Source organism: Notothenia rossii (genome assembly GCF_949606895.1).
Source record: "Notothenia rossii genome assembly, chromosome: 4".
Classification (NCBI taxonomy): Eukaryota; Metazoa; Chordata; class Actinopteri; order Perciformes; family Nototheniidae; genus Notothenia; species Notothenia rossii.
Genome location: NC_136902.1, coordinates 69402465 through 69419454, shown reverse-complemented (window position 1 = coordinate 69419454; position 16990 = coordinate 69402465). Strand labels below are relative to the sequence as shown.

Sequence of the window (16990 nt, the reverse complement as noted above, 5' to 3'; positions counted from 1 at the left end):
TCTTGGTGCACGCAAGATAAAGGCTCAGAAAGAGACAAGAGAAAAAAAGAATACGGCCAAATCCAAATGGTTCAGAATCAAATGTATTAAACTGAATTGAATCATAAAGAAAAACAGCAAAAATGATCCTAAAGATTGCTCAAGGAGGAAATTATATTATAAGTGATTGTAGTGTGTGCGAATATGGTGATCAAAATGGAACATACCAGCATAGATGTTTTTTTTTTTTTTCTTGGTGAAAACAATGCAGTTTACCCAGCTTGGCACAGGAAAGCTCAGATACACATCAAATGAATTCCTCTTCTTCATATGGATTTGTGTTTGGATAACAAACAACGACAAACGCTCCTGTGATATTTAATCCTACCCATGACGTTGTTGGCTACGATCACAGAGGAGTTTTGCTAACTTTTAAACCAGTGAAATAGGATATTTGGCCTGTGGCAGATTCCAACTCCTTTAACGTTAGACAAGGAAGATGGATTTGTCTGCACGCTTTACTGTAATTGGCATTCCCGCTGTAAACACTAGTCGAAAACGTTTATTGAAACAAGTAATATCTCTTTTCCTAATTCCCATAAAACGTTGTCCTTTGTTTGGTCATACGACAGACAGACCGGTTTACTTGAAGGACTTGTTGGTGTCTAGGTCTTCGAAGTTAAAATGACATTTCAATGATGCTCAAATAAACAAAAGGAAATGATTTAGAGGTTAAATAAACAGCTTGAATCATGCCACGTGTGAACACAGCAAGTGAGAGAACTCATATTTAGTATTTCATCTGAGGTAAATGTCAGGCAGTCTGGTCCATCTTCTGTTGTACAGTACATCTGTATTTGAAAGTGCCAACAGTAACAAATCCCTTTGAACAGACCTGCCACAGTTATACCAAAACGTTGATCTCAGTATTCTGTGAAATAATATACCTCACATGATTTTGTGTTATTGGGAATGTTCATGGAAGTAATTACATGGGTAATCATCACTCACAGGCTGAGCATAGGCAGAGACATGAAAACAATTCCTACGCTCTGCCTGGTAAAACCCTCTGGTAGGTCATATGAATGCACAGCTTATAGTACGGCTGCACGATACTGAAAAAAACTGACATTGTGATATTTTTTTCCCCTGCGATATATATTGCAGTTTTTTTAACTATATTTAACCGGATGAAGGATTTTAGTCACGGACGTCTGGATCTTAACTGGTAGACTCATCATACCTTAAGTCATGATCTAACATGTCATGATAATGCATGTTGCTTACCCTCAAATAAGGGGGTTCATCTGTGAATGAAGAAGAGAAGAACCTTTTTGTATCCAAAATAGTTCCAGATGGCAGATGTTGCTTTTCTTTTTGGAAGTAAATCTTCATTCTCACCGGTATTGTCCTCCTGTTCCTCGCTCATTTTTTTACCGGTGTTTAGATGGTCTGCAAACTAGCGGGGCGGGGCCTGCTGTGATCTGATCGAGAATGATTGTTATTGGTGGTTTGCTGTGCATGCAGAGCCTGCATGTCACTCACTCAAGTACCCCTGACATGAGAGCCGCGCAAGTTTTCATTTTGTAGCAGGCAGCAAAATAATTGTAACATGACGTGTTTGAGTTAGTATACCTACTTAATATCGCGCGTCCTAAAAAAAGAAAAATCGCATATCCCTGCGATGTGAATATCGCATGCGCATATCGCGGTTATCGCCATGACACAATATATCGTTCAGCCCTAGCTTATAGCCATAGTTGCAGAGTAATTCATCTTGAAGTTATCAGCGATCTCGGATAGATGTTAAAAGGAATATAAGAATCTATGAATAAACATTTCCACACAGGCTTATTGGATGGATTAACAGTTCAAAACGATATTCCCTGTTTATGAAAGAAATGGCATTGTTACATGGATAATATAATACAAGTTGTGGCTACGTATAATGACTGAGAATAAATATGCTGCAGTGGCTGTTTTTCATGTAAAGCTAAACAAAATAACCAGTCAGCTACAATGAAGACTGCAATTGTTTGTATTCTGCAGCACTGGGTATGCAGCATCCCAATACTAGAGCACAACCGAAAACCACATTTCTATGGTGGCACGTCCATGACACTTATGTTGACAATATCGAATGCAGGATTGTAGCTTCAGAAGGCCTTGTCATATCAAGGGTAAACACTGTATTTTCTCTTTCAATAATTCATGAGGCGAACTGTAAACACATTGCTCAGGGCAAAGTGGTGATGCATGTTTAAATTCCCACATGAAGTATATTTTTGTTACTTTGCATTGTACATAGAGGACAGAGCCCGGCTAGCTAATTCAAGTTTTTGTATTACTAGGGAGATGGAATATTTATTGACCCATCTGTAAATCCAATTGTCTTTGAGGTGCAATGAAGTCGCAGATATATTATTTTGCATTTCGAGTCCCTGTCTGACCGTGCGTAAACAGTAGAACTGCTGCAAAATTAAATGCCTTGCCAGCCAAGACCAATTGGGTCTGTTCTCATTTTGCTAAAAAAAACGGCTCATAATAAGATAAGATACCTCAGTGTTGGAAGACATCTTGAGTTTCATTTTTATTTATCAATCATGCATGAGGTCACAGAGATAAGACCAAGGTCAGCAAGGCTCCCTGGCAGAGGGACTCCCATTAATACTGCTGCACCACTCTGTCTTTCACACTGAGTGGCTGCACAGTGTGAGGAGGAGACTGTCTACAGACTAACCATGCCATTTCATTAGTGCAGCCGCATCCATTAATATTATGTAACAATTTTAATGTTTCAAAGAACATTTCATAGTAGATACATGTCAATTTTAATGATTTAACCAACAGAAATGTGTACAAAAAAAAGAGAAAAAAATATATTGTAGATTGCTTGTTTAAACAAAGCCTCTTCCTACTCGTATGTGGTTACCAGTGTAATGAAGGCTTCTTTGAAAGCATAGCTTTGACTGGGAGAAGTTGATCTAGATTCTACAGCAAAGCTACAGGGAGAAATCTATTTAGGTTAACTTAAGCTTCTTAACAGTAGTTCAAATAAAAAAAATACACTAAATTTAGTTTTATTTTAATAAGTGCCTACTTGTTTATAGGTCATAAAAGCCCTCGTAATAACCCCCTAAAATATTTTAGCCTTTTTAAAAATCATAATTATGTCAACAAAACTAACGGAACAAGGACCGCTTATTGGCCAGGTTCCTGTACAGAATGGGGGACAGTTGGCCTGGCCCACATCTTGACAGGTTTTAACCTTCTGTAGCAGGACGATCCCCACTCTGCATGTGACAGACAGCCTGTTTCAACAGACGGTATCCTGTGCATACATTTAAAAAATGCAATTACTTGCAGATATATGTATCTCAGGAGAGTGGCAGCAAAGATACACATGTAATACAAACTATGATTTTAAGTTAAGCCTCAACACAATGTAAAATATGCCTTATGCCCAGACACTAAATAACTCTGACTTTTCATGCAACACAAGGTATGCTGAAGGCAAACATGTCTGAATTAGAATGGAGTTGGACGGTCTGGACTGAATGGCATATATGGCATTCATTTAATTGATTTGTTTATCTAGTGGTTTTGAGCAACACACTCTCACTCCCTAAGCGTCCAGGAGCGACGCTTGGTCAGGTTCCCGTGGCGTGCAGTTGGGACGCGCCGAGGCTCCTTCAGCTTCATAAACGGACGCAAAGAGCTTTCAACTGATTGCGATGTATTCCCATCGGTGGTGGTATTTGAAGCTCATGGAAGCACCGCAACCGTTTATGTCGGCGGCTCTTAAAGGCAATGTGAGCGTCCACTCCCATTGGATAACGGAGAATTGTACACCCGGAAGTAAGTATTCTGCTTACTGTCGATTGATTTGACAGTGATATCTCCACTACTCATCAACTCAAAAACACCAGATTATCCTTGTTAATTAAACAACATTGATAGTTTTAAATTGTGTACAATGCTTTTGTGTTTTTCCTCTTCAATTCTGAGAAACAACTTGTTTTCTCTGAAATGTGGAGCGCCAAAGAGACTACACTACCCACAATCCCCAGCTATTTTGCGACAAACCCCGTGATTAATCTTCAAGGTCTGGGAATGGATGTTGGAGTGGTAGTGCGCCAAGGTTACGCCCAGCGTCAAGCTCTTTGAAATGGAACAAAACCACGGCAGATTATTCAAACTGGATTTGAACGCCCCCCCAGAACTACACATGCTGGCTATTGTTTTTCGCAACATGTTCTCTATGGCACGTCTCTACCGGGAATTGTAGTTTTAAATACGTTTTCGTTTTTCCCAAAATTTGAAGTTGACAGTATTAAACTGTGTACAGCCCTGGAAGTTTAGGCGATAGGAAACACATTGGTGTGTACAGATTTAAAACATGTAATTACTAAATGGGTGAAAATCGCTTGTGTCCATAATGGGCAGCATCCACATCACAGCTCATTGTTACTTTGTAATTCTACTCCACTACAATTCAGAGGTTAACCTGGTATTTTTACTCCACTACATTTATTTTAGTTACTTTGCAGATTCTGATTAATGATGTGAAATATAAACAACCCTTAAAGCAGACTTTAGTTACATGAGTAAAATTCAGGGAAGGTGATTGTCAAGTGCCAACAATCAGGAGAGATATTTGATTGTAGGTGCCTGAGAAGACTAAACATTTATCTGCAGATCTCTATAAAGTATTCATTACTCATTCTCTACAAATAGTTAATTAAAAACTGTATATAATTCCTATTTTGCACATCCCTTTCAAGATTTTCAAAGGTTTATTGACATATCATATTATACACAACTACGGTGTAGTTATGCAATGAATGAAAAACTTGGGTCACAGGTTCCTCAACAGTGCATAACAAGACATCTATCAATATGTGTGTATACCTCCACCATTAAACTGTCTGTTAAGCTTGGGTGCACATGAATGGCGTATGAACAATAAGTAAATCAGACTCGGTATTCTCTTCAGCATGTCTCCGGTAAGTTTATTCACAGACTGACAACAGTCAACGTAGTGACGTCACATTAGGACGTACCTTCATACAAGAACAGAATAACAGTGCGACTGCTACCGTAGTACACAGACTAAGGGCGTCATCATAATAATACTTAACACCCCCACTCGCTCTTAGCTTACTGGGTTACCTGAGAACAAAACAAAATAAGGCTTCTTTTTCTTTTACCTTAACTATGTTAACTCTTTGCCCTTCTAGGTGCCAAACATAACCTGAGCAAACCTCTTTAGCTTTATTTTGGTGGCTGGTTTTGTCATCACATCAGCGATCATTTGCTCAGTAGGACAGTATTCCAAAATTACCTTTCCACTATTTACAGTCTCCCTTATGAAATGGTACTTAATATCAATGTGCTTGCACCTTTGCCTGTTTACTGGGTTTCTGGCTAGTGCTATAGTACCTTGGTTGTCTTCGTACACCTTTGTTTGTGCATATTTGTATTTGTCTATACCTCTGAGTAATTGTTCTAAGTAGATGTATTCCTGTATGGCTGATGCTAAGGCCATGTACTCTGCCTCGCAGGTAGATAGTGCAACCGTAGGTTGTTTCCTTGCCTTCCATGAGATCAAGGAGCTTCCTTCACTGAGACTGGCACAATATCCTGATGTACTACGTCTGTCTGTTACGTCTGATGCCCAGTCAGCATCACTGTACACTCTCAGACCTAGTCTATCTGTGTCATTTCTCTTAAAGCATAACCCCTGTTCTGCTGTACCTTTAAGGTATCTGAACACATGTTTTACTGTGTTCCAGTGCTCTTCAGTTGGTTCAGCAAAGTGCTGAGATAGTTTACTGACCACAAAACATATATCTGGTCGAGTGCATGTGGACAAGTAGATTAAACTTCCTACTGCCTCCCTGTACTTTCTTGGCTCTTTAATGTTTTCAGCGTCTGCTGTGTATTCTAGTTTTGGCTCACATGGTGTGTCTCTGGACTTGCAATCCTGCATTTCAAATCTCTCCAGTATTTTGCTCACATATCTCTTTTGAGACATTTTGACTTGACCTTCTGTTTGCTCAAAATCTATACCTAAGAAATATTTCAACTTTCCCAGGTTTTTCATTTTGAACCTTTCAGTGAGCATCCCCTTTACACTTTCCAATACACCCTCGTTGCTGGCTGCTATAATGAGATCGTCAACCCATATTATTAGGATTACCTTTTCGCTGTGCTTTTCTCTTGTATACACACAGTGATCAGCGGGGTTTTGTACAAAACCATTTTCAGTCAAACATGTATGTAACATAGCATTCCAGTTTCTGCCTGACTGCTTTAAACCATAGAGAGATTTGTGCAACTTGCATACTAACTCTTCACCTGTTTTTGACTGTTTCTCATAACCTTCTGGTTGTGTCATATATATTTCACAATCAATGGGTGCATGTAAATAGGCTGTTTTAACATCCATTTGGTGTAAGATTAAGTTCTCCTGTGCTGCCTTTTGCATGAGTACTCTTACACTTGTCATATCAGCTGTGGGTGAGAATGTCTCATCATAGTCGATTCCTGGTTTCTGACTGTAGCCTTTAGCTACAAATCGCGCCTTGTACTTGTCTGACCCATCAATGTCACTCTTGAGTGCGTAGACCCATCTACCCCCCACTGCCCGTTTGCCTGGTGGCAATTGGGTGAGGTTGAAGGTCTCGTTCTCCTCCAGTGATCTCATCTCCTCGTTCATGGCATTTTTCCACTGCCTTGATTTGGGTGACGCTATGGCGTCCTGGAAGGTTTGAGGAATGTCGCATACTGCTCTGTAACAAAAATCCATGCATGTTTGCAGTTTGTCCTCCGTATCGTCAGTCTCAAACTCCTGTAGGTGAGCTGGTCTCCTCCTGGTTCTGGGTGGGTTTTTTCTGTTTGGAGTCTCGGTGACTTTACCCGGCTGTGTACGTTCAGTCTGTTCAGGTAAAGTCCCAGAAGCACCACTTTGAGTATCTTGACCTGGCACATTTCCCACATCACATTCATCAACAACATTTTCATCGCTGTCCTTGACCCTGGGATGTACATCACTATCACCATATTCATTGTATGACTCTGGTGTTTGTGTTTCCTTTTCTTTATCCCCCTTTGTTGTGAATTTTACCAATCTGTGCTTTTGGACCCTCTCTGTGTCTGGATAATACACCAGGTAAGCTGGGCTATTTTTATCATAGCCTATGAAAACACCTTGCTCACACCTAGGGTCGAGCTTTCCCTTCTCTTGTTTGTAAGCAAAACACACTGACCCAAATTTCTGAAGTTTGGATATATTTGGTTCTTTGCCTGTGAACAGCTCGTATGGCGTTTTCTTTGTGCGCCTACTGTAACACCTGTTCCTTACATAAGCTGCTGTCTGTATGGCGTAGTTCCATAGTTTATTTGGTAACTTGCTTTCTATCAGTAAGCATCTGCCCATATCATAGAGAGTTCGCCAACCTCTCTCTGCTGTACCATTTTGGTGGGGTGAATAGGGTGCAGACGTCTCGTGTCTAATCCTATTTTTGGTTAACAGTGCCTGGAAGTCTCGGCTTGTAAACTCAGTGCCGTTATCTGAACGGATACACTTAACTTCTCCGTAAGGTGCTATGTCTGCTAAGAACCTTTCTGTGGCCTGCACTGTATCACTTTTGGACCTTAGAAAATACACAAAAATAGTACCAGAGTAGTCGTCTGTAAAAGACTGTGTATATCTGTGCCCTTCTATGCTTGGTGTTGACATGGGACCGGCTAAGTCTGTGTGGACTAGTTCTAAGGGCATCTTAGCCTTTTTGTCTGGCTCCCTATTTCTCGTTTGGGTGAACTTGCCCTGTGTACACACTTCACACAACTGAGCTGGTTTGACTGCACTTCCTCTTATCTCCATGCCTTTCACTACACCTTGTAAATTTTGTACATCTTCGTAATTGCAATGACCCAAAATTTCATGCCAAGTTTGCATGTCGTGACACCCTTTACATTGGTCAACATTCCCCTCAACAGTTGGTAAGTAATACAAATTTACACTTTCATGGATGTCAAACCTGCTGCCGTCTTTGGTAACCATGTGACTGTCCCCTTTCTTGAAGGTGATTGTCGCCCCTCCGTTTGTTGCTCTTGCCACCGAAAAGATGTCATGTGGGTATGAGGGCATGTACAGTGCATCCCGTAGCTGTGCTCTGTGTTGTCGTCCGGCGTCGTCTAATAGACATATCACCGCCGTTCCTCTTCTCTGTGCTGTTCCATTGCACTTGGTCCCGTCAGCTAACTCCACTGAATGAGACTCGGGCTGGAATGAATCGTCGAAGCTTTTAAACTTTCCGATGTCGTTCACGATGTGGGATGTCGCTCCTGCGTCCACCATGATGCCTTTCATCTTCACGTTGTCTGGTGGTTTCCCGCTCTTTGTGTGCTTGGCCTTGAAGAGATGGTCTTGGTCGCCATTCTGTTCCTCTGCGACTTTTCTGGCACCATCTTCTCCCCCCTTTTTCTTACAGAGTGATTCATCGTGTGTATTCCTTTTGCAGTAACCGCACCACACTTTTCGAAAACATTTTCTTGATATGTGTCCTTTTATTCCACACTTGTAGCACGTCACATTGGCATCTTCATCTCTTCTGTTGCTAGCGTGCGTCTTGGTGCCTCGGCCTTGCCTTGCACATGTTTTCATCATATTATCTGTGGATTCTGCTGTGTTCATTTTCTCCGACTCTTCATAGACCCTTAATCTTCTTCTAAAGTCTGTGAACGTAACGTTATCTTCGTTCTGTGTTACATGGACGGCGAATGGCTTGAAGGAGTCTGGTAACCCATTTAGTATCATGGCTATGGTCAGTCCATCACTCATGGTCTCGCCTGCATCTCTCAGGGCTGTAATCACGTTCTCTGCCCTTATCATGTAGTCGGTAACACTCTCGTTGTCTGCCATGTGCAGCCTCGTTAACGACGTGTATAAGTTTATTATCCTCGGCTTGCTTTTCCCTGAATAATGTTCTTTCAGTATTTTCAGAGCCTTCCTGCCGTCATCTGCGGCCTCATGTCTTATTAGCGACAGGCTCTTATCATCTATCAGCCTTATTAGCTCAGCATAGCAATCAGCATTCTTCCTTCTATCTGCATCTAGCTGTTCTTGATCAGCACCGGTGGGCTCATGTAAGATAGTCTCTTTTAGCCTCAGAGTATGTAAGCAGCCTAGGAATCTTGTTTCCCAAAGGTCATACTTATCTTCACATCCTTTGAATAAGAGCTGCGGTGCCAGGAGACCTGTTGCTCTGCTTGCCATTTTTGCGCGCCAACTTTACCGCGAGGGCTACTAGCTTGCTAATATACTTCACTTGCTAAGCTAGCTTGTTAGCTTAATTGGCTAACGCGTAATACGTTGCGTAACACTTCTTCCGATAATCTAACTCACTTATTTCCAAGTCGGTTTGTGTCCAACTCTGCCTGGGCCCATAACCTGTTAAGCTTGGGTGCACATGAATCGCGTATGAACAATAAGTAAATCAGACTCGGTATTCTCTTCAGCATGTCTCCGGTAAGTTTATTCACAGACTGACAACAGTCAACGTAGTGACGTCACATTAGGACGTACCTTCATACAAGAACAGAATAACAGTGCGACTGCTACCGTAGTACACAGACTAAGGGCGTCATCATAATAATACTTAACACTGTCAAATTCTGCACATTTGTTATTCTATCTACATACATAAGAGTATAATTAATATGTATAATATCGGTTAAAAAAGTGCTTCAACATAGTTAACATTGCAGGAAAGCAATATATTAGACGTTAAGTACTTTTTCAGGCTTAATATCTATCTGTAGATAGATACCCCCAAAGCTTTTTTCTTATTTGAAAGAAGACCTTAACCTAAAGTATTCTTAAATGTGTTAATAAAGTTGAATTATCTTGTCTGTTTTGCACATTCTCATATTAAAGTTCCCATGTCATGGCCATTTCCACTGATGATAATTCCATTGTTGAGGTCTACTAGAATAGATTTATATTGTGCAATTTTCCAAACTCACATTGGTTTCTCATACAGCATCTCTGTAAACTACTTGTATTCACTGAATTTCACTCTCTGCCTTTAAAGGCTCGTTGTAGCTCCAGTAGCTCCAGCCCCCACCCTCCCTGTGAGCACAGTCTGCTCTGATTGGTCGGGACGTTGTGAATCACGCTAAGCTCCGTGGAGGTGTTGTTTCCTTGTTTAGCGATACACAGCGAAACACAGCCAAACTCATCCTGAGCACACACAAAGTCACAGCCGAAGTAAAAACAATAAGTGTGGCTTGATTTTGAGTAAGAAAAAGGTTGATAAACACTGTGAGAATGGGTCTGCAGAGAGAATTTCGCCGAGATCCCAACTGTCAGTTATCAGCCTGCAGCCAGGGAGGAGAAATCAGCAGAGCTGCTTGCACTGAGTTTGTGTGTGTGAGGAAGTCCGTGGATTGGTCAATTTGGACCAATCAGCGGGGGCTTAACGTAACGGCTCCACGGATTGGTCCATTTCGTTCCGGGTTTTACTCGCTACAGGGTGCACTTTGAGGGTTTGTGACTCTGCAGACCGTTTACATGCATAAAAACCTTCATAACACAGAAGGGGACGGGTAATAACCAGAAAAGCATGACATGGGACCTTTAATATCTTTGTACATTGTGCACTAAACTGTTTTATTGTAGAGATCACTTACAGTATCTTCTTGATTTTTTATATTCTATATTTCTATCATTGATCTTCTACTTTCCCCCTATGAAAGTATGCACTCTTAATATCTTTTTCATCAAACAACATTATTCAACAAAAATAATTCAATAACATGCTTTAACCACTAGGCGGTGCACACAAGGTACACACAGCATACTAATAATATAGTAGTATAGTTTTTACATAATTTTACAGGATATTGCTATACTATTTCTCATGTTTTACTTCTACACATTAATATCTGATTTGTAAAACATCACAGACAGAAAGGTATATCCGTCATTTAATGGGAAGCTATTGAAATTGTGATTCCATAGATGTCTCCCATCACCCAAATCCCCTGACTATTCTCTCAACTCAGTATTTACATTCTTATATTCAAAGAAAATCAGTAATATCTTTTAAAACGTGCATTGCGGCTAAAACATCCAATCAGCGAGCTGAGGATCTTTCCCACGTCTGTTTCCGGTATTGTTCCTGTAATGAGAGTTCACATTTATGCTACATTGAAGGGTGGAATTCACTACACATCTTCAGAAACATAATTTGCTTCAGATATAATTCATAGCAAATAAAGTATACAAATATAAGTAATAAAAAGATAAAACACTGGCATGTAATTTACGTTAGAATAAATAGTATGGTTCTGAATAATAGATGAGATTAAAATCTACGTCACTTTACAGCCCCACCCACTTTTGGGGAAACCAACGCTGTCATTTGAACGGCGATCAAGCCTGAAGCCACAGAGATCTTCTTTTACTGTCCTTTCTTCTTAGAGGAAGTACAGAAACACGTAACTCTGGATTTGTTTTAATGTTTGAGGTGCAATAAACGACACAGCAGCTTTTTGGCATGTTAAAACTATTATTATATTATATATTATTATATTATATATTATAAATCAATTTCCCGCCGCGGCCAAAATGAGCTTTCCTTTCTCCCTCATAGACACAGTCACGCACGCAGGCACACACGCAGGCCCCGTCTAACTTGCACACAAACATTACACACATGCACAGTGACAGAGAGCAGGGCTCGACATTATAAATGGCCCGCTGGCTCGGAAGCACTATTTAGACACCCCGGGCCAGCAAAACGTACTTTCCACTTGCCCGCTCCGGCCACTAAAAATATTGCTTTAAAAAAAAAATTGTCCTCTGGTATAGGTATTTTGACAAGCAATGTTGTTAAATTGTTACGTTTATTAACGCTACAACATAGCGTTTCGTGAGGCGGTTGTTGTTGTTGGGTGGAAAGAAAACAGCTGTTTGCTGCGGAGCCAGCGCGAGCAGGCTCCCGTTTGCCCGTGAGCTCCGGGCAAAAAACTATCTTCAAATAAAAGAAAGTCACCGGAGGAGTTAAAGGGCAGTGACAGGTAGCATGAGAAGAAGAGGGAGAGAACGTTTCAGCCAGCTTGATCGATGGAGTTTTTTTCTAGTGGTGCAGTGACGCGTCCTAAAACCCTTTTATAATCTATCGATTAGATTTATGATTCGAAAATTATAAAAGTAGGGTAGACATGTAGATATTATCCAGCTGAACAAAACGTGCATTTATCAAACAGGTTTGTTTTCCATAGACCTTATTTCTAGCTATTTTCCAAAACCCTATGGAGAAATCCCATTGCTTTTTTGTGGAGGGAACCAGCAGCTTACTTCCTGGTTTTAGGACGCGTCACTGCACCTCTCCATATGATGCCAATATAAACAAGGTCTTCTGTCGGCTCTGTACATCAATGCCGACCTATGCTGATAAGTAAGTGAAGAGTAGAAAATATAAAAGGTATTGGCTATAGGGAAATGTCCCAGCAGTTTAGGAGAATGAAGGTTCTAATCTAATCTAATCTAATCTAATAGATAGCCATTACATGTCTAACTTCTGATAATGACAGGAAGACAGAAAGCGCATTATACTAATAACAATAATTAGGGCCGGGACTCGATAAAAAAAAAAATTAATCTAATTAATTAGAGGCTTTGTAATTAATTAATCGAAATTAATCGCATTTTTAATCACATATAAATATTTGACCTGAGAACAGTGAGAAGCAATTTTTTTCACATGGATTTTAGTATACCATTGAATAATGACTGAACACATAAGCTTAAGCAACAAAACATTGTTTATTTTTTTCAAGGTTGTACTTAACCAAGACCAACAGAAAAGTGCAATTTTTGCCATAAAGTGTAGCAATAGCATATTTAGGAATATAGTACATTTCAGAGATTCAGGTAGCCTATAGGTAGGTAGACCTTCTGTAAACTATAACACTTTGTTTTTTAAGTAAAACACAATACTTTCAAGTACATTCAGAACATTGGAAACCCTGACTACCCTGACTATTAGAAAACATCTCTCTGTTGCTTCAGAGGCCATAACAGACTTTGTTGATTTACCAACAGTTGATTTAAAAAATCTAATCAATTTCAGTCCAACTCTCTCAATAACCTTGGTCAAAACAATAAACAGTTCAACATAAAGTGCCAGTTGCACCAACAACGTAATAAATAGTTCAACATAAAGTGTACCATTTAAAATAAAATAAAAAAGTGCCAGTGATTGACCTCAATCCCTCCTATTCTCCCAATATCCTGATGAAAAAAATAAAATCTCTCTGTTGCATAGGCCACTGTTTGATCAACGCGAATTGGGTGTCGGTCCTTGTACTCCGAGTCCGGCTAACGTCCACAATAGCTTCCACGCTAGCTGCTATAGGTTTTGCATTGAGGTGATACTTGAGGCTTGATGTGCTGCGGTGATATGCGAATTCCTTTTTGCATAATTTGCAAACAACCGTGCTTCCATCCGTCCGTTTTTTTAAAACAAAATGTCCCATCCACGGGGCCAACCAAAGCGGTCTCATCAGCTTCTTCGTTCATGTTTGACTATTGTTCACTGTGGTTTGTTGTTGTCTGAAGTCATGAATGTTAGTTGGTGCTCCAGTATAATCGGTACCCCTGAAACTCATCCAGTGAGAAACGTTCCGCGGTGCAAAAATAAGTGCGATTAAAATGCGTTAATTTTTTTAACGCGTTAATGTTTGTGTAATTAATTAATCTTAATTAACGCGTTAAAGTCCCGGCCCTAATAATAATACTACTCATAATAATAGCAGACATTTTTGAACAATGACCACAATATCATTATTTTAATAAACCACATATGAACAATTGAGGAAAATTAGGAAGAACTGATGATTCAAATGTTGTAGTACAAGTAATAATGTAGTTAGTGCATAAATTACTATTGCAACAAATGTGTTAATTTTCTTCATTATTAGTCGATTTTTTTAATGCAGACATATGTTGCAGGGACTACTAGAATCATCATACTGGTGTGACTGTAAACATCAAGGGGTTAAATAAAAAAAAAGTATGTGTTTTAGAGGACATTTCAGAATATCGCGATATATATCGTATATCGCGATATAGTCAGTAAATATCGCGATATCATTTAGAGACCATATCGCCCAGCCCTAGCTCATGAGAGTAACAGCTGGCGAAATTACAGCCTTGCCTACTGATTTTAATTTAACCATATATCGAGCCCGATTCTCGATTTCAAATGTGTGCTCTAAAATGATATTTATAAATGACTATTATCATTATTATAAGCAAGACAATAAATGGCAAAGATATGTAGAAAATAAACTTATTGTAGCGACTCTGATAGGATGCTGAGGGTGTCACTCAGGTATCCCCCGTCTCTCTGCCAATCATAGAGCTGTACCGGGATACTGGTTGAGGGCGGGCCTGTGGTTGGGGGAGCAGACGGGGGAGGGCGGGAAGTGGTGACGTAGTCTGGGTTATAAAGGTGTGTGTGTGAGAGCTTAAGAGAGTGTGAGGTTGAACCTGCAAGTGATATCTGTACCTGTGATCTTCAAAGAAAAGTTATTAAAGCCTAATTGCTAGAAGCCTGTTTCCGACTCCATCTGTGGACGTTACAGTATTTAAGATACGTTCATAACAAACGTAACGTGGGAAAAATTGCAGTTGCAGAATTCAGTTTAGTTCTGTGGGAACGTAATTTTTAGGAGACAGGGTTGGACTTTTTTTGTATGAATTTATGTTTCATCCAATCACAGAGCTTGTTGATTTATCACGAGGTTTGTCAAAGCGGACAGGGGTTGTCACAACAATAGCTGGGGATTGTGGGTAGTGTAGTCTCTTTGGCACTCCACATTTCAGAGAAAACAAGTTGTTTTTCAGAATTGAAGGGGAAAAACACAAAAGCATTGTACACAATTTAAACCTATCAATGTTGTTTAATTAACAAAGATAATCTGGTGTTTTTGAGTTGAGTAGTGCAGATATCACTGTCAAATCAATCGACAGTAAGGAAAATACTTACTTCCGGGTGTACAATTCTCCGTTATCCAATGGGAATGGACGCTCACATTGCCTTTAAGAGCTGCCGACATAAACGGGTGCGGTGCTTCCCTGAGCGTCAAATACCGCCGCCGATGGGAATAAATCGCAATCAGTTGAAAGCTCTTTGCGTCCGTTTATGAAGCTGAAGGAGCCTCGGCACGTCCCAACTGCACGCCACGAGACCCTGACCAAGCATCGCTCCTGGACGTTTAGGGAATGAGAGCAGGCCAATCACACCGGCTGCATGGGGCCCCGCCTTGCGCAGGGGGCCCCGCCCAGAGGGTCTCAGCTGCTGTGCGCAGTTCTCCGCTCAGTTCTCCGCTCAGTTCTCCACTCAGTTCTCCGAACACCCCCGCGAGAGTGAGAGGTGACAAGTGGAGCACGTCTGTAACCCGACACCGTTGCAATGAATCGACATCTGACCAATCACAGCTTTGATACGGCCACTAGTGCAGGTGAAGAGATGTCGGTGAAAAGACAGTAGGCTTGTTTGAGACGAGCTGCGGCTCGCCTCGAAAGTAGACGAGAATAGCCGATCGCAGCCGGGGGAGGTCTCAAAAAGCTTGCCTGAAGTCGGACAGCTCGGAGTCGACTTGTTCTTCTTCTTCTCTCGGTTTTTTGGCGGATTGCAAACAACTTTAAGGTGCATACTACCACCTCCGGAGTCGGCTTGACTCGGTTTGCATTTATAAAGAATGCACAAATGTGTTTAATCGTTAATGTCAGATATGTAAGTAAATACGTTTGTTCCTGCTCAAGATTAGATTCTACTTTATTGTTATTGCACAGATTGCAGGTACTCAGACAACGAAATGCAGTTTTAGCTTCTAACCAGGAGTGCAACAAGTAGTAAAGTGAAAAGTAATGTACACAATCTACAGCATAAAACATAGAATGAATTGAATGATGAATAAACAGTGAGGGGTATGAATACACTAGATATACACAGCAGCCTGTGAGCAGTATGAACAGTGTGTATGAATATGCTAAGATATATAAAGTATGAAAACGGTAAGCAGTGCAAGTATAGTATAAAATATATAGATATTAATTTCATGATAAACATTGTGGAACAATGATGAAAAATGTGAATGGAAGTGGCGACGTAAAACTGACACAAATCAACAACATTTTGCGGAGCCAATTGGAGAGTTTCATCAGCAGCACGGGGTAAACACCACCAATGAGCGCTCAGCTCGAGATACCAGCGAGTCGTTTCCCATCAAGCATTTCGCTTCCGCAGCCCGTGGAGAGGAACTGCGCCGCCTCGCCGCGCCTCGCCGCGCCTCGCTCTCAATTATGCGGGCGTCTTTGTCCCATGAAATTTCAACGTCTCATGTTGGCGAGCCTCCAGAGCAAGTCGGACAAAATGAATAACCATCATGCAACGCACTAGCAAAATGTTGATCACAATTACGCAGGTCTGCGTCGGTCTCGCTCGTCTCAAACAAGCCTAGTTTCAGTCTGGTGCAAGCAAGAGGGGGAAAAAAACAAACATGAAGAAACTAGAGCATCAATCGAAGGAGGGTTATTGTATGAGTCAAATGTACAACTTGCAAATGTTGAATAAGTCAAATTGCCAATTGCCATATTAAAACATCAGCTGCAATTCACGACATGAAGAAGGTAGTCTCTGCATAGCATAAGGCTAATGGAGATGCAGTTATTTCCAGCATTCTTTATTTAACATTCATTCAAGTATGTTATGCCTTTTATCTGCTAATGTACAGGAGGAAGAGTGATACACTGTCTGTCTAGTTGGCTTACATTACAGTTAAAGTTTACAGCTTAAAATACATGGAGCATTTTTTCCCCTTTTATTCATTTTTATGTCAATTTGCACATTTCATGGTGATGCTCAGCCTCTCCCCTTAACTCCTAACAGTCATCATCATGTCAACCACAACACAAATAAATACTGATAGA

General features: G+C 40.6%; 1 long non-coding RNA gene across 1 annotated transcript in view; it reads left to right on the top strand.

The window, feature by feature from the left end:
* Nucleotides 1-16990, top strand: part of LOC307038056 — a 64904-nt gene that overhangs the window by 37175 nt on the left and 10739 nt on the right. The gene's annotated exons all lie outside the window — the stretch shown is intronic.